Raw genomic sequence first — 26,644 nt, 5'->3', positions numbered from 1 at the left:
AACTAACTGCTATTTGCTCAATAAATAAGGGGATATACAAGTTTCACTGGTATTTGCAGGTTAGTACAACCTAGAAGCCAGGCAAAAATACCAACTTATAGCAATATAATTGGATGAGAAGAGGTAGGAACTCTAATACACACACACACTCATACACACACACACTCATACACTCACACACACACATACATACTCACACACATGCACATGAGCCCATCAGTACAAACTCATGCATACACATACTCACACACATGCACACACATGCTCATACACACTAACACACACACACACACACACACACACCTTTAAAAAGCTATTTGAGAAATAATTTAGCATTATTTTCATAAGTGAAGTATACATTTTTTGTTTAAGTGAAAATTACCCATATCTTCTAACCCTGAAGTCCCATGTTAGGCTTATATGTACAAAATATATAAGTGCACATGACAGAAGCTATGCTTAGAATGCTCACAGTAGCTTCATTTGTTACCCCAAAGTATTAGCAACCAGTCATGAACTCATGAAGGCTAGAATAAATAGAATAGAATAGAAGACTAGACTAGACTAGACTAGACTAGACTAGACTAGACTAGACTAGACTAGACTAGACTAGAACAAAACAAGCCAAGTTCATATGACAGAATACCACATAGCAATAAAATCAAATCTACTTGTGACAATATAGACACACTTTAATGCTATAGTATTACATTGTTAGGGTCCAAGAACCACTGAAGAAAGACTAGAGACTCAAATAATAAGCAGAGGGAAAGCGTCTTTAGCCTTCAGAAACTACCAGCATGCAGGGATCAACCATTCATCAAAATGACCAAGACTCAAGGGGCTCACAAGCTCCTTTTTATGCAAGGTTAGGGCAGTTTTCCAGAAGGGTTAGGTAACCTCTAATATAATTGTTAGGGACAAAGCACTGACATTAATACAGTACTGATGAATACAGTTGTCTGCTATCCTCGTCCCTTTATATTTAGTGAGACCTTGAAGAGTTTCAGAAACCAGCTCAGTTCAGGCCTTTTTGTGTCCTCCTGCCAGATGTCCCTAAGTCAGGGCCATCATTGACTAAAGGCCCATTGGTAGTGGCTTCTTCTCAGGATCCCAGCATGCTTCCCAGGAAATTGAACATTTTATTCCCTGGTTTTCTGGACCTCTTAATATAAGGAAAAGACACAAGGGAATTCTTGTAGCATATTTATGTGAATTTTTAAAACAGAAAAAATAAACCTTAGGGGTTTATGTGTGTGTGTGTGTGTGTGTGTGTGTGTGTGTGTGTGTGTGTGTGTGTGTGAGAGAGAGAGAGAGAGAGAGAGAGAGAGAGAGAGAGAGAGAGAGAGAGAAGTGTTAGAGTGGTCATCTCAAAATCTAGGAAGGAATTACCCTGGATGTGTGAAATCACAAGTAGATATGAGGCTAGTGGATTGCTGGTAAGACTCTTAGTCCCATTTCAACAATGGTAGACCATGTTGATTTATTATCTTTCTCTCTCTCTCTCTCTCTCTCTCTCTCTCTCTCTCTCTATATATATATATATATATATGTATATATATAATATATATAATATGTATATATATTATAGATATTATATTCACTGATATCATATTTCACAGTTGTTTCTGAAAAAAAAATCCAGCAGATGACAGAATTTGCCTGCAAACCTTTCCTAAGACCTAGTCATCTGCCCTGTCCTCATTCCTCACATAGATGTAGATCTTCAGTGAACCATGGAAGAGGAAATAACATTTAAAAACAGTGGGGCACCATTCTTTGGGACATAAAAATGAAAGGCAGTTGGAAACAGCCCAAGCAACCACGGAACTTATCTCCTTGGCTCACCAGTTCTCCAGGAGAAACACAGGAGATGCCTGAGTGACATTCTACATGTCGTGGACCCAAATGTACCTATCACTCTGCTAGGCTGTGGTTTGCCTCTGAGGGATCATCCAAAGACCTGCCCCTCTTGGCGGTATTGCACATCTTGGCCATCTTTGTTCTGGTTAAACTTATCCATGGCTCTGACTAGACAAATCAAAGTAGCTGTTTGTTATGGTTTGTATATGCTTGGGCCAGGGAGAGGCACTATTTGAAGGTGTGGCCTTGTTGGAGTAGGTATGTCACTGTGGGCGTGGACTTTGAGAGCCTCATCCTAGTTGCCTGGAAGCCAGTCTTCCACTAGCAGGCTTCAGATGAAGATGCAGAACTCTCAGTTCTGCCTGCACCATGTCTACCTGGGTGCTGTCATGCTCCTGCCTTGATGATAATGAACTGAACCTCTGAACTTGTAAGCCAGCCCCAATTTAATGTCCTTATAAGAGTTGCCTTGGTCATGGTGTCTGTTCACAGCAGTAAAACCCTAACTAAGGCACTGTTTATTTCTGATATATATGAGTAAAATCTACAAGCTAAAAAATCTGGAGAGATGGCTCAGCTCTTAAGAGCACTGACTGAGTTCCTGAGTTCAAATCCCAGCAACCACATGGTGACTCACAACCATCTGTAATGATATCTGATGCCTTCTTCTGCTGTGTCTGAAGACAGCTACAGTGTACTCATAAATAAATAAATAAATAAATAAATAAATAAATAAATAAAATCTTTTAAAAGAAATCTGGAATTCTTAACTACAAGCCACAAAAGCTGCTTCTCAGTTAAAATCCAGGGTGTTTCTAAAGGAATGCTGAGTATGTCTCAGGATTTTTGAGAAAATGGTGAACTGTCAGATTACCTTTCCTGTTGTTTAATAAAATACCTCAAGAAAAGCAACTTAACAGAAAAGGATTTATTTTGCCTCACAGCTCAAGGATACGTTCCATCTCAGTGGAAAATTCAAGGCGATAGGAGCTTAAATCAAATGATCACATTGAAACCACAGCCAGGAAGATCAGTGAATACGTTTGTCTGCCTTACTCGCTCCTTGGCACAACTCTGGACCCCAGCCCAACGAACGGTGTCACCCACGGTGGGCAAGTCATCGAATCTCAACTAACCTAATCACGATAACTGCTCACAGACCTGCCCCAGGTGGTTCTAGCCTCAGGTGGTTCTAGCTGGTGTAAAGTTCTAGATCATGTAAAGCTGACAATGAAGATTAGCCATCATCAGAATCTTATCCATCCTCAGTTTCCAAAGATAGTGCTGTCAACCTTGCAGTAGGACTGGTCTGAGAATGAGACACAGCTTTGAGACAGAAATTCGACTTTCAGTTGTGGCCCGTCTAGGAGCTGGGACTTCTGCTGCCTGCCAGTGGGGTCCATAAAACACTCAGCCCCCACCATGAACTCACAGCAGCTTACTAATTCACTGAACCTAGTTCTACCACCTACAAGCTCAGGGTATGTTTTCTAATCAGGAAGGTAAACAACAGGAGATCTCCAAAACTGACCAAAGTCACTGGGCCCTTTCCTGCCAGAGTAAACAATAAAAGCTTAGAGTCCCCTTCTGATAGGAGAGGAGCTGAGCCCCAAAGATTTGAGAACAGATCAGCTCCGAAGAAGAAGGGGAAGGAGGAGGAGGAGGAGGAGGAGCAGGAGGAGGAGGAGGAGCAGGAGGAGGAGGAGGAGGAGGAGAGGGGGAGGAGGAGGAGGAAACTAGCTGAGCTGCCTGGGAGAGGCTTCGAACCCAGTCACTGGAAAGGAACCCTTTCCAACCTGTTGAGCTTCGTGCAGGCTGTATGATGAGCTTCGGTTCCTACCTTTTGTGAGCTGTCACCCATGCTGTGGTGACCTCTGGTGAAGCAGTTGTCTTTGAGTTGTTTCTGCTCCTGTATGTAAGCCCTCACCTTTTCTCCTCAAATAACTTCAAAAAAAATTCATTGGTTCTCCAGGTTGGATTTCGATGGTATCTGTCCGTTGGTCGGTTCATGGTATCCCTGTGAAAAGACATGTGTGTTGCACAACTGGGCAACCAAAACCATGAAAGATTCCTGCTGCAGGTGACCTGCCCAGGCTGTTCTACTCCTGAAACTTTCCTTCAAGCCACTTACACAATAATAGAAGTTTATTGCTGCCAATTTTTGAGTGCATGACTGACGATATTTTTAACCTTCCAGAACAGACATAGAGTTTCACCATCTGTTTGCTCTTTTGTTCCTGGTGGACAAGAAATCTCACCAACGTCTCGTGCTTACGATGTATTATCATTATTTCATGGGTATATTGTAACAGATTTCCATAGTGTGCAGAAGGGATTTGGTAATCTGAGGGTCTAGTCCAACCATTTTGGGGGGAAGTGGTAAAAAAACATCCCCAAGTGTGCAGGTGAGAGCTAGTTGAAAGAATGGCCAGAGCTGGTCATATCTCAGCCATTGAGGCCAACAACCATGGAAATCCCTCAACACCAGTTGCGGTTGGAAGCTATCCTCAAAGACTTTCTATGATGGACGGCGACTTAAATATGTTAGAGGGGTGTTCTGGGTGCTCCGTGTTTCCATTCTGGTTAGTAACTGGGACATTCATTTTCTACGGGGAGGCCATCATCCTCAAAGAATGCCATCCCCACATAGAGAGTGTCTATTTTTACCTAGAAACTAAGAGAGCTGGAGAGTAAGGAAGAAAGGGGTAGGAAGAGAAAAACGCAGAGAACCACCAGGATTCAAACTGCTCTTGCTTATAACAGTGTACAGCTATGTTCTCACCTTTGATACATTATCATCATTGTTGTTGTTATTCCTGCTATCTTAGACAGTCACTTGTTTATCAGCTGCACTTATTTTTGGATAGTTTTTATAACAACGCCTCAGATACATACGTGGGCAATTTTACTTTTACTTTCCTGGTTTAATGTTCGAAGTACTCACGGCAAAAATTTGAAGTTTGTGGGTTTCTTCCACTTTGATGTCTGGTTTGGAAGGGGTTGAATCATGTGGCTGTGGGTATACGGGTAGGTGAGTCGGTGGGTGGGTGGATGACGGATAGATGGGTGGATGATGGATAGATGGGTGGATGATGGATAGATGGGTGGATGATGGATAGATGGGTGGATGATGGATAGATGGGTGGATGATGGATAGATGGGTGGATGATGGATAGAAGGGTGGATGATGGATAGATGGGTGGATGATGGATAGAAGGGTGGATGATGGATAGATGGGTGGATGATGGATAGATGGGTGGATGATGGATAGATGGGTGGATGATGGATAGATGGGTGGATGATGGCTAGATAGGTGGATGATGGATAGATGGGTGGATGATGGATAGATGGGTGGATGATGGATAGATGGGTACATGAAGCTGCAGATGTTGCCTCAGCCCCAGAGGCAATGAATTGGGGGAGTGCTTATGAGTCAGGGAAATACTGAGGCTTAGCACCTTGCTGACATCTGGAAGCCTGCAGTTCATTGTCCTGAGAGGATATCTGACTCTCTCTTTTCAGATCCTTGGGATGAGCAAAGCACACACCTTTCCCAGTGGCCTAGATGGTCTCTATTCGATTTCCATGTTATACGGTTGAGATTCTCTTTCTGCACCTTGCTTTCCTTTTTCTCCAACTTCGACATAACAGTTCAGTATGTGTCCCAATTTGCTTTTGATGCTGTGATTTAAAAAAAAACTGCCCGAAACCCACCTGCTGGGGAACAAGTTAATTTGACTTGCAGGTTACAGTTATGGGAAGTCGAGGCAGGAACTCAAGGAAGCTGGAGGCAAAAGCTGAAACAGAAACCACTGAAGATGGGGAGCACTGTGCCCTGGCCACTCAGCTACAGTTCTTGTATAGCCCAAGGCCACCTGCCCTCAGAGGGATGGGTCCTCTTTATCAATTAGCAATTAGGAAAATGACCTCACAGATCTGTCCACTGGGCAGTGTGATGGGGTCAGTTCCTCACCTGTGATGTGATATCGAGAGACAGCTCCTCACTTGTGGTTCTCTCTCCCCAAGTGTCAGCTTGTGTCAAGATGACAAAAACTAACAGAATCTTCTGAAACTCCCTCTCTCTCTCTCTCTCTCTCTCTCTCTCTCTCTCTCTCTCTCTCTCTCTGTGTGTGTGTGTGTGTCTGTGTGTGTGTCTGTGTCTGTGTCTGTGTCTGTGTCTGTGTCTGTGTCTGTGTGTGTCTGTGAATGGAACCAGCACAGGATCTCTCTGGCTCTCTCCCATTCTTTCCTGTGAAATTATATTATGCTACAAATATACCTTTAAAACGTCACCAGCGGGGCTGGGGATTTAGCTCAGTGGTAGAGCGCTTACCTAGGAAGCGCAAGGCCCTGGGTTCAGTCCCCAGCTCCGAAAAAAAGAACCAAAAAAAAAAAAAAAAACGTCACCAGCATCATTATCATCATTGCTGCTAACGTTAAAAATTATTTAACGTTATAGGTGTATAGGTGTTATGCCTACACGTGTGTCTGTATGCCATTTATGTGCCTGGTTCCACCAGTGGCCAAAAGAGGGAACTGGATCCCCTGAGACCAGAGTTGGAGAGGATTGTAAGCTACCATATTGGTGCTGTGAATCAAACCACTGGCCCCTGCAAGAGATGCCCAGCCACAAGTACATTTTTAAGGCTAAATGGTTTTTGATTGGAATGATGAGTCAGGACAAAGAAGACCCAGCTTTCTATCTGGATTCTTACCTGGTCAGCTGGCTGATGACACCAGACAGAGACATTTCTACTGGCCACAAGCACTCAGGTGTAGCTGACACCTGGCTCTCTATGCATCAGGTGATTATCAGTCCACAAAACAGGGTACAGGAAATATTTTACATCTTTCAAATATATCTTTGCCCTGAATTCTCTTATTACATGAGGCTGTTGGGACATCACTATTCTCTACTGTGCATCCATGCAAGGTCCCCCAAACAGCTGCAAAATGCCACCACCCCAAGGGCCAGAAGCATTGGGGAGGGAGACTTGGACTTCACACAAATGGTCTGAAATCATGCAAGTGATCTTGGGAGTGCGGCTGTCATTCTGTGAACCTCATTTTACCTCTTCTTGAACTAGGATAGATACTGTATCTTATGTGTCTCCTGAAATATGGGCCACAGGCCCTTTCTCCATTCCCAGAGCCTTCAGGGTCCTATTGAAACAGAAGACCCTGAAGCCAATGCCAATCCCAGACACAGATGGATGGCGGCCAGGGGGCTGTGTGTGGAAAGCCAAGTGTTTAGAGGAGAATGTAAGTAAAATTACAAGATTCTAGAGAGTCAGACAGAAGCAGTAATGTCAGGGAACCAGTTTGATCTGGAATTCTGATCTCAGGAAATTAAGCCTCCTTGGAACAAAGTCAGAAGTTGCCTGTAAGACTGTAGCATGGGAGGGTTTCTCCTTTTAGAGAAAATGTATCATGTTTATTTTTATTTCATGTGTGTGGTGGGAAGTGGTGTATAAATGCCAAGCAGCATGTTTGGAGGCCAGAGGACAACTCTCATAATTCTCCTCTTCTAGTCTGTGTGTCCCAAGGACTGAACTCAAGTCCTCAGGATCGGTGTCCTGCTGAGCCATCTTGCCAGCCCAATTTATTCTGAGAGGAAACATAGAGTGCAAATGAAATTATCTTTCTGTTGCTGTTGTTGCTTTTGCTTTCTACAGAAATTCCTACAGAATGACTAAACAACACTTGTTTGAAAAATGTTGGCTAGCACTGTAGAGCGATGTTTATTGTCTAGATTCTTCTCCCCCAAAGTCTAGAAAAACAAGGAAATGAGTTATGGAACTTTCAGTGAATGTCTCTAATTCCTACAGTCACATTTATAGCCACAATTCAGTACCAGTTATTTGAGCTCAGCAAGATTTTCCAAGGCCAGGAGGAGCCTCAGGGGTGGACCGAGGGTGTTGGGACCATGCCTGCAGGCTGTGGAGTTGCAACCTCACAGGCAAGCACTGCTAGAAAACAAGGGCCTTGCTGCACTGTGACACGGCCAGCCAGTGAGCTGCAGGTGCTGGACCAGCAGGAAACCCCAGGTCTGCTTCCCTCAGAGCAGACTTGGCAAGTCCTCAACTCAGGGGGGGAGAAGTTGGGGGAGCACCACTATCTGAGGCTCTATCATGAAAATACTAGGAATGACATTGCAAGGTGTAGAATTTGCAAGTGATGTGCAGGCTGAAGCTGCCAGAAATGCTTCGTAAGTGTTTAGAGTCATATCTTCCCGTGCCACTGGGAGTTACCTACGCCAAGGAGTAACATCTGGAATAGCCATTGTTAAGGGGCCAGTGTTGTTCACATCATCTGTTTCAGTAGCATTTGACGAAAGCAGTTTAATGGCTGGAGGTGAGGGTGGAGACCTGAGGTAGCAATCAGCTAATCTGTCACTAGACTCAGGAACTACGTAACATGAAGTCTTAATTTTGTCCAACCAACGTTTTTATTTGTACTCTATGGGGAATCAACCACTAGGTTTAGTACATTTCTCTGGTTAATACATTATCCATATTTTGTTTCAAATTGCATTTCTGGGGAAACTTGTTATTCCTTCATTATTCATTTCTGTTTGTTTGCTTGTTTGCTTTGTTTCGTTTGTTTTTAGGAGCTCATGTAGCCCAGGATGGTCCTTAAATAACAGAAGACACAGAAGACAACTTTGAACTTCTGCTCCTCCTGCCTTCATCCCACAAGTGCTGGAATCAGAGTCATGTGCTTTCAGGGCCTATTTATGTGGTGCTGAGAAGCAAACCCAGGACGTCACGCATCCTACACAAGCAAACACTCTACTCACTGGCCAACATCCTTAACACCCGCCCGACTTATAATTTCTACATATTGCAGTTCAAATTTCATATAGCTGAATTATTATGAGTTGTATACTAGGAAATTGCTTTGACTCAAACATTAAACTAATTATGTGACTAATGGATATTTGCTATTTTTATTAGTAATACTTTTAACAAGAGTAATTAGGTAGGCTCTGTGATATATAGGATTTCTAAATGATAAGCTGTGAGTTCTGTCTAAACTCCTAGTGAGCCACTAGTGCCAGAGTGGGTCCAAAGCAGCAGGCCACTTCATCTGCAAGCACAAAGCCACGCCTGCTGCTTCACATAATGGCCGAAGCTGCTCTCATGCTGCAATGGCCTGCTTCAGTACCTGCTGGAGATCAAGGGGCCCACAAGCCTCAACAATGGCCTCTTTGCTCCTTCATGAGAGAAAGCTTAACCCCTCGCCAGCACATGACTTACCACAGATGGGAGGCCTTGCTCTAAGGAGAGATCGTGTCTGGACCCCTAACAAGTACAAATTTAGGGTCTAAATTTGTCAGGTAATTTTTTATTTTTCCTCCTTGAAGCCTGCACTGCAACAAGCCACTCGTGTTCCTTTTCTCCTTCTAAGAATGACACCTTCCCACACTCATCAACACAGTTTACACGTGGCCGCTCTTGGCACAGTGTAACGTTCCCTGGCTCCTGGTTCCTTAGCCAGTAGTCTCTGGACTCCCAGAATCTCCATCTCCCAGGACATTAATAGAATTGTCTAATTTGGGGTACAACCCAAAGCAACTGAATGAGAATCTGTCTTTTAATAAAACACCTAGAGTTACAGTTTGACAGGATGATTAAGTACCCTGCTGGTTCATGAGTTTGAAGGTTCCACTCCATCCCACCCGCCCCAGCTGGGGCCACTGTTTTAGGAGGTTATATGGAACCTTTAGGAGATGGGCCTGTTGTGTAACTTCTGGTGAAACATGAACAGAAATCTACTCACTCCAGGAAGGGAATGACAGAACAAAGAAACAGTGTTGCCAGAGATGGCATTATTGGTGCTTAGTTATGGGAATATGGGCGAGGGGGTCCTTAGAGGAGGAGGAATAACTCAAGGGCATTCTTTAATCACCCTAAAAAGCCCACCTCCTCCTGGATGACAACTCATGAACCCTGTGTCCCTGAAACTCTGTGTGACGTGTCAGCCAGCTGATACTAAAGTAGTCTCCTCCCAGCAATCCTTACTGCTTGTAGAAACTCAGGCAGGAAGGAACTCTGCAAATCTGATCAATTTCATGGACTTTTACGTTGGCTATTTCTTGAGTCACACACCTCCATTTAGGCTGAAATGTTTTAACTCAGAGGAAGTTGCTATACAGCAAGCCTTAATAGCAAGAGGATGGGTGTGGGTGGAGGGGTAGCACTGGACGGTTTTGATGATCTATACATCCTGCCTGCTATTAACACGTCAAGCCAAGCCACATATTCCCAATTTCCCACAGGCCATATCTGTCTTCTCTCTATCCAGAGGCAGGCCTTTGTCCCCTGGGGACAAATATCCCTCCTCCCTCTCCTTTGTTTTCTACCCCTTCTCCCTCACCCTCTATTTTCTGTCTCTGTCTTTTATTCCCTGCCTTCTGTTCCTCTGGGGAAAATGAATCTGCTTTGTGCTAGGAACTTAGTCTTGGTGGTCCAGAGACAATATCTTCCCTTTCAAAAGCTTAGTGGGTAGTGTGCTTCCCTAGCTTTAAGAACTCCTGAGTTTGACTAACAGACCGCACAGAACTGCAAGGGATGGTACATGCCTCTAATTCTAGCGCTCTGGAGGTAGAAGCAAGAGAATCCAAAGTTCAAAGTCATTCTAAGCCACATAGGACATCTAGAGCCAGCCATGAATACAAAAGGTTCTGTCTCATAAAGCATAGAACATAGGAAAGGAGGATATAAATCAGAAATTACTGAGTATAGGCTGTGTCCACACATAGCATAAGGCTTAACCCCAATCGCCATATTACAAATAGAAATATATATGATATATGTCACGGTCTTCTAAAGGAGCAGAACGGACCACTGAATCCATGTTAAATTGGGATTCGTGGAGTGGCTCGCAGGCTATGGGCTGGCTACTCCAACAGTGGCTGTCGCCCAGTGGAAAGTTCAAGAATCCAATAGTTTTTCAGTGCACAAAGCTAAATGTCTACGATGGTCTTGAGTATATATTGGGATCTCAAAGTAGTTCTAGCACCAGTGAAGAAACACCCCTGCAGCAGACAGAGAAGCTTCCCAGAGAGAGGAGGGTACACAGGCAAAGGACAGGGGCGTCCTTATTTCAGGATCTTTTATACAGGCTTCCACCAGAAGGTGTGGCCCAGATCTAGGGTAGGTCTTCTGACCTCAGATGATCCACTTTTATGGCAAGCTTTCTCATCTCCAACAATCCAACCAAGAAAAAGATCCAACCTCAGAGGTAGTCAGCTCATAAAGAGCATGCTAATTAGTTCTCAGTGCCAAACATTGTGAAATGTCCTGAAAACATGCTCACAAAACATACAAGAGAATAATACTATATGAACCGAGATTATATTTAAGACTATATACATATACACATGCATGTATCTGTACATATAGCATGCTATAACAATGGGTAAAAGGAGAGGCCATGAATTTGAAGGAGACTGGGGAGGAGGAAATGTAAAGGCTTGAAGGGAGGAGAGGGAATAAAAGAGAAGGGCAAGATTTGGTTGAGCCATGACTGCCATGCTTAATCTCCCCAGAGTAGACTACGCCCTCAGGTAAGGGTCGTATGCTTTTATTTTTTTAGAATCTACTTTAATAAGTGTACTTAAATGCTTTAACCTCCCTTCTAGCCCACACCCGCCAGAGGTAGTAGAAAGGAAAGGTTAATAGGGCATGGAGGGTGTGAACCTGTTTAGAAGTAGTTCTTTGGAACTAATCCAGTCCGCATTGTCAGGATATCAAGCAGTTTACTTCCCAGGAATCAGCAGCAATAGTTCAAGCCACTCACGAACACCATTCATGAATCAAAACAGCAGTTTGATCCAGAGTGGGGGGAAAAAAACTGAGAGGCTCTGCCAATTGGCAGAGTCTGTGGAAGCAGCAAGAAGCGATCAGAATACTACCAGAAGTTCTTTGGTGCATTTCTCTCTATAAAGTCATGACAAAGGATGACCAGCAAAGAGTAGCAAGGCAAACCAATACCACACAGCATTATCTGCTGTCTGTCTAGGTTATACTCACACCCTTTCCAAACATGTGTTCTCTCAAGCAACCTCTCTAGCAAAACACCACATGCCCCTTTTCTAAGACCGCCTCCAGGAAAGCATCATGTTTTTGTTCTCAGCAAACTATCCTCCCACCTGTCTGCTTCAGCAAAAGCATCGCCTTATAAGACAGTTTCCAGGAAAACATCACATGAAACATCTGAATCTCCAAAGAAACAAGAAATTTTTACTTCAAAGTGTCCTGCGTAGGACACAAATGACTCAGTTAAATAAGATTCCAAAGTCACTTGGAACATTTCAACATTGTCTGTGACCTAAAGAGAGTCTGTATTATGGGGCCTGCCACAAGGTTCATGGGCATTCCATGGCTGGAGTATTAAAGATGTGCCAAAGAGACTTTCATAAGTAGGTACTCAAAGGACAAATAGTCCCTGTTGACATGGGAAAGACCAGGTCTAAGAAGTTCTGTTCCAATGAGGCTTAAGTGGAAAAGAAGCTTATCTTTGAACTTGACACATCCCACCAAGGGAACCATCTGGAATCTAGCATAAGTAGACCAGATCCCTTCTAAAAGGAAATGAACTAAGGAGCTAGAGACTTAGAAGAACGAGTGAGGACCGACCCTGTGAAGGCTTGTATATGTAAGTCCATGGCCACGATGAGCTGGCAGGCATGTGAGTCTGTGCTGAGAAAAGGGTGCTTGACTGCAGTGGAGAAGATGTGCAGAGATGAGAGACTGTTTTGTCTGAAAGCACACGAATAGGGAGAGAGCCCCAGAGCGTCTCACACCCTCTAACCTGGGGTTGGTTATCCTGCCCATTCTTTCTGGACATTTCTAGTTTACAAGCAGTTACCCTGTGAACATCAATCTAATATGAAGCATTCTTTACAAGAAACAGATACTCAATAAATTGGCATTTTAAGAATAAACAAATAAAACCTAAAGCACAGAGAAAGTGCTCTGGAGCGAGGCTTCCACCATGACTTTACAAGTTGGTACTTTGATTTATGCATTGGGTGCTTCTAAGTCTGGCCAATACAAATTATTCCTCCTCCTCCTCCTTGAGAACCCGATTCTTCATGGATGAGTGGATAGTCTTCCTGAATCTGGAATTTGAGGTGACAGTCACAACAGTCTCCAAGGCTAGATTAAGCATCTTGGCAAACTCACACACTCTTACCACATCTGCTGTCACAAACTCTGCCAAAGACAGTGCAGGAGGCAGGGATGGGGAATGAAGAAGAGTTATTAGTCTTTGACAAACTTGACTGCCTCTGGCTCAGACTCAGAGTTCCACAGAGGATGCAGGAGGGATGAGATGCCCATGTGTGTCACATGCCCTTATGTTGAACACATATGCATCATAGGTGTGCAACATCCTTCTCTCAGTCCCTGTACACACGTGCTCCATAGCCCAGAGATGCAAAGGAAGGACTGAGCAAGACGCTAATGGTAGGAATATAGCAGGTAATAATGTTGATTTGTTATGAACTGGATAGAATGTCTGTGGCCAGTGTTTTAAAATCCCTTCTGTAACATTCCATAACCTATGTGGCTTAGGCCCTGGAACCATGACTAAGGGTGCTAAAAACTGAAGCAAGGACAGACACATGGACACAATGACGCTGACACTGGAACCAGGATAGATCACTACCTCTGCAACCAGGACCTTCATGGAGTTTTATTAAGTACAGCACAAGGGGAAGGGCTAGCCCTACTTAGTAGGAGGTCGCTCCAGATGAGCAGTCTCAGGCTGTAATCATCTGGGAGGAGGAAGCTGCTAGTGTTTGCACATCCTTGTCAAAGGTCAGAAATACTAACACTCACACCAGAATGCATGAACAAAGCTTAGCCACTCTTCTTGAACCTGGTCCATATGCATAATGACTTTGCCAATTTCCCATGGTCCAGGGCCCTGGAGTCCTCCACATGGCTGTGCCTACATCAACATTACACATTCAGTCAAAACTTCCCTCAATTTGGCCTTCCTTCCATCCCTAAAGAACACTAAAATACACAAGGGAAAACTCTGAAATGTTGTCTTCTGTGCCTTGTTTTTAAAGTCCCCATCTTGGCAAGGTGAGCCCTCAAAGGCTATTTCAATCCCAGCCTGTTCGGAGAGGTATCATGTTACCTCATAAGATTCATTAGGCTCTTTGTCATTGTAATCTGAAGGATTTCAGTATATTCTCTAACATGCTTGCTTGCTTACTTACACCCTCAAATAAATCTTCTATTTTTAACCTAACACTAAAATTGAATTTTCTTCTCGCTCTCAATAGTGGCATGTCTCCTATCATAGGAACTTCCAAGTCTCGCCAGAATTCTTGAGGAAAATCAATTGATAGGAAACCACAAGCTTAGAGAATGATGTAAAGCTATGGATCCGAATCTGTATCTGGAAGTGTCAGCTTCTGGAGTAAGCTAACAGTGGCTCAGTGAAAGTCTCGGTCCTCTTAAGAGAGTGGAATGGAGTCTTGGATTTCTCTGAGTCTCAACCAAGAACTCTCACCGCAATTCCCTGTAGCCCGTTAACATTTCAAGTTTTAGAACCTCCACACACACATGCAGCAGAGAACAACAACAAATCCCAGGCCTTAAAACTACTGCTACCTTGCGATGTTGTTACTGGGTACACAAGGGCCTAGTAAACGATGCAGTCTGAGTAGCTAGCTAATCCTGTCCACATTACTTTCCGCGGTATCGTATCATGCAGCGATTTTGATTGGCAGTGGTGATAATTAGTAATATAGTTTTGACTTATTCTAGCCCCATTCTCCTAAATCGACGTCAGCAAACTGGAATGCGGTGGCTTACGACTGATCCAAAGACAAGAAGGGATGGTTTAGGACCTCTGAGGGTGCTTCTTTCCCTGTGAGATCACAGGCATCTCCGAGTGCTAATGTGAGAAACTCTTCACATACCAAGATGGTCAATTTAAAATCTCACACAGCTTGTGTGTAGGTGGCCTCTAGAGTCTGTGGACAATGCTCAAAACAGTTGGAGCTCCCACATTAGGCTTCCAGCAAGAATCTGCTGCTGTCTCTCTGTTCTCTGTGTGGCAGGTAGACGGCCATGGACTTGCAAGGGGTGTCCCTTGCAAGGGATCAGTCAGTACACCAGCCTGGGGGTATGCTTTTTCAGAAAAGCCCTGCCACATCCCAGTTCCCCAAGGTGATTATTGTAAACATGCATACCAAAAGGGCAGTGGGCTCTGAGCCTGAATCCTGAAGTTCTTCCTGCAATAACAGCTGGGAATCAGACCTGAATCCTGCACGTTTGAGATTCCTGTTCGTCTGTACAGCGTGCACGCAGAGTATCAGGCTGTGGGGCTCTGTTTCTGCCTCTACCCCCTGTATCATGGTCTCTCAGTTCACTTCTTTCTCTTATCATTCGTTCATGAGGCGTCACCACTCTCTTCTTTCGGAATGTGGGGTTTCTGCGTGGATTTTGACTGATATTCACTCAGGCCTTGCACAGTAGATGTGAATCACAAAAACGCTCATTTTTCCAGCTAAGATTTTTACACAAGATGTAAAATACAAACAAGACTACTGTTGGCAATATCTAACAGTGGTACAAATAATATTGAAATAATATCTATTCAGCCGAGTACAAATTGAATCATTTATCTTAAGCGAAGAATCACCAAACATCATGATCCCATCTGCCTTCCCTACGTGAGAGAAACAAATACCAGTGTTTTAATCTCCCCCCAAAACAATGTGTTTTCAATTTCAGATGCTATGGTAACACTGTAGTTCTGTGGTCTTTCAAAGCACTCAGCAAAATGTCTTATAGCTTTCTTAGTAAATGGACTAGATTAAAAACTCCTCATTGGGACACACCCTGCATACCATTCACACACTCATTACTACACCTACATACATTATAGAGAATCATTCAATTGAACCCTTGCTTCTCCATGAATATGTCTCAGCCTTTGCCCCAGTGTCCAACAAATGGTTCTTCATGCATGAGTTTTATTTTAATCATGGAAAAAGGGAAAGCACAGAAAGTATAAAGAAAAAACAGGAGGGGAAGAGAGAGGGAGGGAAGGAAAAAAAAGAGAGAGGTCACCTCTTCCAGACTAAATTGGTGACTCGTTCCCTATCTTTGTGTTCTATTTTAATGCAGTCTTTTCAGAAAACGTCTTTTGGGGGCTGTGGTGGTTTGAATATGCTTGGCCCAGGGTGTGGCACTATTACGAGGTGTGGCCTTGATGGAGTGGGTGTGTCACTGTGGGTGTGGCCTTTAAGACCATTATCCTAGCTGCCTGGAAGCCAGTCTCTCCCAGCTGCCTTTGGGACAAGAAGTGAAGCTCTCAGCTCCTCCGGTCCCATGTCTGCCTAGATTCTGCCATGATCACACCCTGATGATAATGAACTGAACCTCTGAAGCTGTAAACCAGTCCAGATTAAATATAGTTTTTGTTATAAGAGTCGCCTTGGTCATGGTGTCTGTTCACAGCTGTAAAACCCTAAGCCAGGGGCCTAGGTGTGTTGTGATAGGCTTAGTGACAAAGCGCTTGCCGGGCGAGCATTTGTAGGGCCTGAGTTTTATTCCTAGCACCACAAAATTAGCAACCCAGAAACCATCCTCTCCCTTGCACCACACCTTTCTGCATGTGGGTCACTACTCTAGCTTTACCTGACACCGCATCTCAGTGTGTTGTGCTATTTCTCTCTCATACTGACGGCTTCAGCTGCTGTTTTCCTAATTGTTATCTAATATATTATATTCCTAAATCCACCTAGCTCTATTATTGTCTTCCATAGCTAGAGAGTGAAAAGTTCAATATTTTAAACACGGAAAAAATGTTTTAAATTTTTAGGTTGAGCTTACAAACCTCAGGCACCACGTGAGGCACTAAGAACAATGGGAAGGAAGATGCAGGTATCTTCCCCCAAATCACAACAGTGTGGGAGTAAGTTGCTATGTCATTCTGCATCCGTGAAGAACGCTGAATACATGCTGAGGGGATCTTAACTAGGGGGAGTGGCCTGCCCCGGGAACCATTGAAAATGCAGCTAATGAAGACCTGCAGACCCAAGGTTATTGCCAGGAAGACAGGAGAGGGGTGGCCCTCCAAAGCTGATAGATAGCATCACACTCCAAGGAAGTTGGGTAGAGCTTGGTAGAGCAACAGCATCACAAGAACTCTAACACAGCTTGAGGGAAAGCCACAGTACGAACGTGTGAGCTCAGGCAAACCAGAGAATATTGATTGAGTCAAACCTGAGAAGACGCAACTGAGCAGGGAGCAGCAAACCACTTCCTTCAGAGAACACAACATCAGGTCTGCATCGCTAGGATAATTAGTCTTGGGAGGACTATTCTGCTATATTAGAGACATAATCATCATCGCCATCGCTGCCTCAGCCACTGCCACTGCCACCACCACCACCAAGGTTGGTCCTTGTTGAGTCAGGCAGGGCAAGTATCCGGGCTCCCAGGTCTCACCTGCTATCATGGCAGCACCAATTCGACAGCAGTGGCAGCTGCGTGTCAGTGGGCTGTTGCGGGCACTGAACAGGCGGTGGCTGGGACAACAGCAGCAGGGAGGGCAGGGGTCAGAGTCTGCCATGCAGGTCTAAGGACCAGCGATGAAGGCTTCAGCTCATCAAATCAGCCGCTCGCTGATGGTTCTCGGTGAAATAACTTGTGTGCTTTGTGGACAGGGACTTTACAAACACTGAGGAGTGGATGGGGTTCTGGGGTAGATGCTTCCCCTTGCTCACTTTGAGGTGGTAGTGATGCTCTATTAGCATGGCGAAGGGCTTTAGGTGTTTTCCTTATGTGACTGATGGCCACGGTCCTCTCATGCCTACCATACTCAATTCCGAGTTTTACAGGGTTTGGGTTTGCCTTAACAGTTCTGTCTGATGTCATGGTCCCCACAATCATCATCATCACCACCATCACCATCACCATCACCATCATCACCATCACCACCATCACCATTATCGCCATCATCGCCATCATCACCATTACCACCTCCTCCTCCTCGTCCTCCTCCTCCTCCTCTACATTACTTATTATGCTATCATTTTTCAAGCTGTTAGCAGATTTGGTTGGACCTGCTGAATAGCTGGTTTTTATCACAGCATTTTACAATCATGACTGACCTGTTGGGAGCAACTAACTGGGAAACTAGAAACTTGTCTATTAAACATGTGTTCTGTTATATCTTCACCTTCTCTTAAAAATTGGTTTTTAATATTTAGTGTGTGCATGTGTGTGTGTGTGTGTGTGTGTGTGTGTGTGTGTGTGTGTGTGTGTGATGGAGGGCAGAATAGGGTACCTTATCTCCTGGAGCTGGATTACTGGTGGTCGTGAGATACCTGGTGTTGGTTCTAGGAATCAAACACGGGTCTTCTGGGAAAGTGCCAAGTGCTCTAACCACTGAAATTCCCACAAGTCTCTAAAGAATCTTTGTATCTGATTTCCGCCATTGCCTTTTAAAGTAATGTGAGGAGACTGTATGATACAAAAACAATCCACCAGAAATTATGCTACAGAACTTGGTCTTCAAAAGACACAGGTTTGAACACGGAAAACTTTTCAGAGAGACAGTCCCTAGATCTGACATCAGGATGGTCCTAGACCTTTCCTCTGCTTCTAAGTTAGGAGAAGACTGCATGGGTGTCCGGCCAGGGTGAGAACATGGATGCTTCTACAGCCGTTCAGCTGTTAACTGGTTATCTCTTAGTTTGCACGTTGAAAACCACTGAACACTTACATTGAGCACTGATCCTTTGAAGTTTACAGCTTTAATGATAGCTTCAGCAAAACAAGCACTTTTTTAAAATGAGGAAAAGATAAAACTTACGGATGCTCTGGAAAACAGCTTCCGTTCCTTCTTACTTTATTATAAAATGATAATTTCTAAAACTCTGACTAAAGGTTAAAAAAAAAGTAATTAGGAAAAAAATGCATGAGAGAATATGACCCAAAGTTTAAAGGAGAAAAGAACAAACTGCGTTTGGCTCTGTCCATGAGGAACAGAGAGACCTAAGGGCCCATTCATTGTTCAACACTATGGGGCTGACATGGAGATCCAGCATGGACCAAGACAGCTAATGCTAGGCATGGAGGTGTGGGAGTCAGCATAAAATGGTTGATGCCTTACGTCCAGGAAACCCTAAAGTAAGACTCTGCAATCTGTCGCATAACTGTCTTCGTCAATATGCTATTGCTGCATGGGACACCGTGGCCATGATCTACGTTCACATCTGGATCCGCAGGCAGCAGGAACAGGACAACTTTAAAGCACACTCTCAGTGACACACTTCCTCCAACACGACCATACCACCTAATCCTTTAAGTAGTGCCACTCCCTGGTAACCAAGTGTTCAAATCTATGGGAGCCATTCTCATTTAAACCACCACACTTCGTCAGCAAAATGTCATTCTTGGGCCTGCAAATAGTCCCTTGAAGTTAGAAGCCCTGAGCTTTGCCCTTTGCCCTTTCACCTTGGCCTTTACCAGCCTGCCCTGTGAATGTCTGCCTGTAGGCTTGTGTGGCAACCTCCATGTGCATGTAGCCCTCTGTACTGAGTTATAAGCGTGTCTATGTGTGCTGGTTGGTAATCAGTGTGTACGGTGTGTGCCTGGTTGCCTCGGGCTTCCCCAGAGTGAATATAGCATGTCCTTTTTACCGCTGTGCAGCTCTGGATTCTCCACCTCCTATCCTCCCTCTCCTATCTTAGCCCTGGTGCTGAGACTTCCCATTGGATTTCATGAACTCACGATTAATATGAGGGTCACCTTAGAAATGAATCAACTCACCTTGAATTCCCCGGAGCAGTGCATTTTTGCAAACACCATCCATCCTGGCTTACTCAGCCCTAACTCCCAGCTTGTTCCCTCCCAGCAGACCCTAATCGTCACCAGGCTCTGTGAGCCAGTCTCCTGATGTTCTAGAACAGCATGTTGAGCAGAACCACCAAGAAGAATGAACCCATCAATAGCGTGTGAGCTTTTGGCAGCTTCCATGGAGCTGGTGAAAATGTCACTCAGCTCGGCAGGCTGGGGGTAGAAACAGGGAAACAGGTAACTGTCCTCTCCTAGGGACATCCTTCCTGCCTGTCCTCCCCCTCAGCTCTACCCTGAATACTCTCCCTTAAGATAGCATTTCTCCAAGGATTAGCCTGGAATATCTCCCTAAATCTTAATATCAACATGTCGCAGTCTCCGTCTCATGCCCACTGCTGGGGAACTTCCTTGCAGGATCCTTGCTGGCACTTGAAACCTGGTGAACCTGGGTGGGGTGCCCCTCCTCCCTACCCCCATGGCTCTCATTCTCATGTTCATTTCTTTTTTCTATGAAGCTATCTCAGTTTTCAAAGGGATAAGCTCAAGGAACCTATCACTAATGGGCCATTCTCCTCTTTCCTTTACAACTCAGTGCCAGCAGCATCAGTAAAATCCAAACACGTACCCGGGAACATGTCTCCCTAAGGATCTCTGGGCCGGCTCGTCTCCACGAGACATTCTATACCAAACCCTAGCTACCCTCCTAGCAAGGCAAAGGAAAGGCATTAGGCAGTGGTGATAGTCAGAATCCATATCAGGTAGAGACCTGATGGTTATCAAGAGAGTATACATGTAATTTATGAAACACCAGTTACCCGTGAGAATAATCACTAATTGGCAAACTCTGAAACAAAAATACCTAGAACTAACTAGTTACAGGATCCAGCAGTTTTCATCTAAATTGAGAATTTAAATGGGTTAGACCGCTGGATAGCAAAGAGAAACTGTAAGGCAATTTATTTAGAGGATGCTGTGTATCAGATGTTAGAGCATGGATTCTCAACCCTGTGACCAGCACGTGGTCTTTGATAAAGGTCTCGAGCGACATAAATTATCTGAATCCAGAGTCTAAGGAACTGGGAGTTTGGCTTTCTCTTGCAAATTGGCAGTGCTCTGTGGCTGTCCAGGAAATGGCTATCAAGGAAGGAACAGCACTCGTTTCAAAGTGAAGGCTAACATAGTGAGAGCCCAGGTTTCATAAGCTAGCCCCAGAATCTAAGTCAGAGTAGGTACGAGAAAATAGTCCAACCTGGACAAAGGGGTCCCTTCCAGCATGAGATTCCCCAGTAATCGGAGGTAATTATGTATTACATCAGGAGCTTAGGTTCAAAGATCATCTGCTGAAAGGGAAGTCTTGTTTACATGGCATGGATTTTGAGTGGAATCCAAAGTGTGTCCCTACAGCTTTGTCACTACAGCATGGTTCATGGCCCAACTCCATCTACCTCCCTAGAGTTCATTAGTATTGTAGAACCTTAGACATCACTCGGGCTTGCTAGATTAGGAGCATCAGCAAACACTTCATCCACGCATTAAACTTGGAGGTCTAAGAGCCCAGCAGGTGAGATTCCACTTGCCCACTCCGGCAGTTCCTTGTATAGAAACAGCAGTACCAGTGCTGGGAAACCTTGGCCATGATCTCTTTTTGTAAAGAGACTCCATGACCACAGCAACTTATAAATGAGAACATTTCACTGGGGGCTTGCTTATAGTTTTGATGCATAAGTGGATAACCACCATAGGGGAGCATGGCAGTGCACAGAAGGGCAGGCAGACTGACAGGCGTCCCTGAAGCGGCAGCTTACATCTTATTCATTTTTCAGACACAAAGAATAAAAAACTGGTCATTGCATGGGCTTTTGAAACATCAAAGCCCACCCCAAGTGGCACCTTCCCTCCATCAAGACCACACCTCCTAATCCTTCCCAAAACAGTCCCACAACAGTTAGGGACCAAGCCTTCAAATATGTGAGCTGATGGGGCCATTCTCATGCAAACTTCCACGGGCAGTGAGGCATGCGGAGAAGTCTGCTTGAGCCCCATGCTCAAAGATACAGAGCTGAGGAGTAGACTAAAAGATTTATTTCCAGAAAAAAATATGTAGAATTAGTTCTGAATATGATGGGGCATATTCTTTTATTTAAAGATTTTATTTTTAAATTAATGTGTGTGTGTGTGTGTGTGTGTGTGTGTGTGTGTGTGTGTGTGTGTGTGTGTGTGTGTATGTGTGGTTTATGTCTCTCTGTATGCCCAAGTGTGTGTGGGCACCCAGGAAGATTAATAAAAGGTTTAGATCTCCTGAAGCTGCAGATACAGGCAGTTGTTTGCTGTCCTACACGAATGGTACAAACTTAATTCAAGCCTCCAAAATAGTATAAGCCCTTAACTGTTAAGTGAGTGATCTCTCCAGGCATGATGGAACGTTATTAATTAATTAGCTATATTTCTGTCTTTAACCTAGAGTGATATGTAATGTATTATTTTTGAGACAGAGGGAAAATAACATGGGCCTGCACACTATGGCTTGGTCACCTATCAGCAGGCTTGAAATGACACAGGAGGCAAATGGAAGATTTGCCTTGCTAAGCTGTCCGCGAATCTTGGAGTTTTGGTCACACATACCCCATGGTCTCCTTGTACCTGGATGATTCCTACAGAAAATACCAGTGATCACTGGTTCCCTGGCAGATGTTTGTAAGATAGTGGGTTCATTTGGCAGACTGTGAAACTCTTCTCCATGGAATACAGCGTCATACCTTTGGTTACACATCTCTTGCTTCAGTGAAGAATAAATGAGGTTATAACTAATGACTCACTGGCCCAAGATGTCTTGAGACTCCGGGTAAAAGAAATATTTACACCACCCCTAAGGACCTATGCTTTTCAGTAATCTTCAGGAGAGTCGGGGGAACATGATAGCATGTGCCTTTAGTCCCAGCACTTGGAGGTGAAGGCTCATCGTTGGGTACACAGCAAGTACAAGACTGGTCCAGGTTTCATGAGACCCTGAAACAAAAATCAAATCCAAATAAATAAAATGATGAGTACCTGAAGAGTGATTAAAAGTCAATGGAACCGGCTGCCTCTACACGACTGAGCAAAATTGGGAGCTAGGCCTCTTGAAATCTGTCGAAGGCTCTTTGAATTCTTCTGACTTTTTCTTAATATCAGCTTGTCAGCTATTAGCTCTCACTTGCTTCCCACACATCCTTAACTTGTTGTTTTGAATCATCGTAGGCTGCAAAAGCATATGGCTGAGCTTGGAGGACTGTGTACAAGCAGTGTAAACAAGTTCCACCATGGTTGTCCTTCTCTGGAGAGAACTGGACTTTGAGTATCTAGTAGGCTCTTCGAGAGTCTCCTCTGCACAGCCTCTAGTTTTGGAGAGTGTATCATACAGCCAAGGTAGGAAGCTAGAGAAGGAAAACCAATACCTTCTTGTACATTCAGCAAACAGTGGAGAAGGGGTCGGGGTCTCCCCTAGGAGTTCTTATGCCAATGCCCTCAGAATGTACATTCAGGCTTTTGTGCCCCAGTGGTAGTAATTGTGAGGTAAGACTTAATCTAGAGCCTTATAGTTCGCATTTGTAGGAAAAGGCAGTGATAATTATTTGGAGGCTTGCAGAAACTATACTTAGCATGTTAGTTCTTCAGCATGGCTCTGCAATGTATGAGCAATATAAACAGACAAAATCCTATAAACATACAAAACTGTGGTGCATGAGTAACAAAGACATATTCATGTTTGCTTTGAATTTCTCAGTCTTCAAGAGCTAGGAGAGAAATAATAACAAAGCACTGACTACGTGCATTGGGAATGACTCCCTACTCTTTGGATTCTACCCTGAATGCCCATCCCTACTGGGATCACTTTGTACTTGACTCCCACCAACCACTGCAGCCACCACCACACGTCCGTCTTTACTCTATACCTGCATACCCAGCCAGACACTTCTTTCCAATGTATACACATCACTCCATGTGCTTCTGGTCCTTTGACAAAAAAGTCTTGCTATCAGCCCAGAGCCCAGTTATGCTTAGGATTTACTTCACTTATTACCCAGCATCCCTTTTACTTGCACCCACCTCACACCGAACAAAAACAAACCATGACAGATTAGCTTTGAGAGGCTTAACTATCTTCATGTAAGTTTGCCTGGAATGTTTTCCAACTGGCCCTTAATGAAATCCTTACAGTCGTGTCATCTTCATGGGAAAGACTTCTGTCCCACCCTCAGGCCACCTGCTCTGCACCGTAGTCCTCATCAGCTGCCAATCATGTGCTGTTGTGACAGTATTGTCAGGCTGACCAGAATTTGAATTACCCAGGAGGTATATGTCTGAGCAAATTTATCAGAATGTTTCCAGAATGTTTTAACTGAGGAGGGAAGACCCACCCTGAATATGGGTGGAGTCATAAAACCAACAGGAAGGTGGGGAGTGGAGAAAGCAAGCCAAGCAGAGCCATGCTTCCTGTAGCCAGCCACGCCCACCATGGCCATGATGGTTCATCCCTTCAAACCCTTTGTTAAGTAGCTTTTGTCAGGTGTTCTGTCAGAAGAGTGAGGGAAGTAACTCACACTATTGAATTTACACATTTCCCATGCAAAGGTCAGTCCCTCCTTCTTGACTGGACTTAGGATACCACATAGAAGCTGAACACAGCTATCAATCCACACAGTCCTGGGGCAGCATGTGAGCACCTTGGCGCTGAGGGTCAGTAGAAATGCCTGGTGGCTACTCAGTATGAAGGCCCCTTCTACCGCCAATTTCCTTGGTAAGAATCTTATTCAGTTGCATTCTATCAGCTGGTCTGTGGGGGTCATGGGAAACAGCATTCTGAGGCGTTGCCAGAAGCTGTTACATACAAATCACAGCGTGAGTGACAAAAACGTTACGTCATCCAATTCAGCTCAGTGTTGAGCTCACAGCGAAACTGAAGCAGTAAATTGTAAGTCAACGTTTTCAAAACTGAAGCCAAAAATAAAACTCAGATTATAGCACCAGTGATGTAGAAACATAAGCAGCCTTGAAAACTATGTCTTCTTCGTTTGACACATCTGAGACTCATGGAGGAGTCACAGCAGAAGCCTGACAGGTAAGAGGAAACCAGCTTGAGTCAAATCATTCTTTTCAAGGAGTTGGCTAATTCAAGGTGCCATTCAAAGAGACTAAAGTGGTGGGAAAGATTACCCTTTTCCACTATTACAGGTTTTTTTTTTAAAAAAATATGATTGGAAATGAAGTTATAAGAACTGATTTTTTAAAGTAAAGAGAACTCCTCCTCCATAGATTACTATGGTTTCTCTTAATACTTTTGCTATTAATAAATATTAAAAGGGGAATTGAGACACAATGGACAGTAATTAGGAGGAGATGAACTGAGGTTTGAATAATTTTGAAATGAAAAAAAAAAAAACAGGATTTCATCCTGAGGCCATTGACGCATAGGAATTCTTTAAAGGGTACTATTCTATGCACAGTTCTTTAGGAGTGATTAAAAATCCACGCCTGGTTCTTCCAACCTGAAAAAGTCAGGATGAATTACAAAGAAGAAGAGAACTACAGGGTAAGAATGTGTACCACTCCAGTCCACAGAGGCAGGGGACTGCTGAAGCATAGCTGAGGACAAGCACCCTTTACAAGGCACATTCCTAAACTGCTCCTTGGAAACAGGGCTGTGAGGAACATTAGGGCAGCCAACCATAGCATTTATTTAAACATGAGTTGATATCCAGGGCCATAGCCAAAGGATAATCAAAACATCTTTATAGGAAAATACCATGTGCAGTCATTTCTTACCAGGTACAGTGTGGATCATCAAAATCATTGGAAAATATCAAAGTTGCAGACCATCCTAAAGACTGTCTTTTGTTTGTTTGTCTCTTAGGAAACATTAGAACCATTCTGTCCTTACACAGACCATAGGAACCATGACCCTTGTCTCCACCGAATCATGTGTGCTGCTCACAATGGCGGTTGTCCTCATGCATTCATGGTGAGATTCCAACCCAAAAGCCTCCTCCTTGGAGCCAGCTCTGCACCATAGTCCTGCCAGACCATGCAAGTGTCAGTGTGTGCCAAGCTCCTGTCATCTCTGGGAATCCTTCAAGACTCGGGCCAGGAAACAATGATTGCTTCTAAAGAGACTGAGATGACTTAACAATGTCTTGACAGATGGAACTCTCAAGGAAATTTACCCAAGACCACATGAGAGCTGAACCAGAGACACTAGCAGAAACACGATTGTAGCCTCAAAGGGAAACTACTAAAAACAGCACGATTTTCCCAATGCAAATGCAGATTCATCATTCGATTTTTATCATCTAAGTCAGGAATTTTGAAATTCTTTCCCAAAAGGTTTGCTTCAGGAACAAAAGTCCATCAACACAGGGCAAACCTGTCGTGCTGTGATGTGTAAAGCCTGCATATGTTGTGTTTCTTCCATTAGAAAATGTGGGTGCTTTTAGCTCTTTGGAAACTCTCTCTGTTTCTCACTCTGAAGCAAGAGGGATTAGCATGAGCCTTTGTCACTCCCAGAAGCAAGCATCAAATGTAAAAGTTTATTAGTTCATTCTCTACTGCCAAATATGAGGTCAGTGCCAGGAACACAAGCTGGGAAGAGAGGGCAAATGAGTTAGCCTTTCCAAGTTCTCTTGCTGACCTGTGGATCTCAAAGCAGTCTGAATATCTGAATCGCTGGGCTTCCTCACCAAGGTGACATTGAGACCCTCCAGAGTGGCCAGGTCCATCTACCTCTTTAATTGCTACCCTCTGAATACTGGTGGGCATGGCCTGAGGCACAGTTTAACCTCTCAAAAATTACTCAAGTGGGGAGTCACATGGCTTGGTCTAGGAGTAAATGGGGATCAGATTGTGGCCATAGCACATAGAACAAACTCTTACAGGAGTCTCAGACTACAGAAAGCATGCAGGTCAGA

General features: G+C 44.1%; 1 long non-coding RNA gene across 6 annotated transcripts in view; it reads left to right on the top strand.

Annotated features, from left to right (window-relative positions):
• Positions 1 to 8,796, top strand: part of LOC108352884 (uncharacterized) — an 83,963-nt gene extending 75,167 nt beyond the window's left edge. For 4 of the 6 annotated variants that reach the window (XR_005493840.2, XR_005493843.2, XR_005493842.2 and 1 more), the window contains one exon: positions 8,474 to 8,796. This is a non-coding gene — a long non-coding RNA (uncharacterized LOC108352884). Of the gene's footprint in view, positions 1 to 3,835; positions 4,022 to 8,473 lie in introns of those variants that run through there. The other 2 variants (XR_005493841.2, XR_010057866.1) reach the window with 1 other exon arrangement.
• The last annotated feature ends 17,848 nt before the right edge of the window (positions 8,797 to 26,644 follow it).

The sequence above is a fragment of the Rattus norvegicus genome, chromosome 15 (assembly GCF_036323735.1).
Source record: "Rattus norvegicus strain BN/NHsdMcwi chromosome 15, GRCr8, whole genome shotgun sequence".
In the NCBI taxonomy this organism is placed as follows: Eukaryota; Metazoa; Chordata; class Mammalia; order Rodentia; family Muridae; genus Rattus; species Rattus norvegicus.
This window is presented reverse-complemented; position numbering and strand designations above follow the sequence as displayed.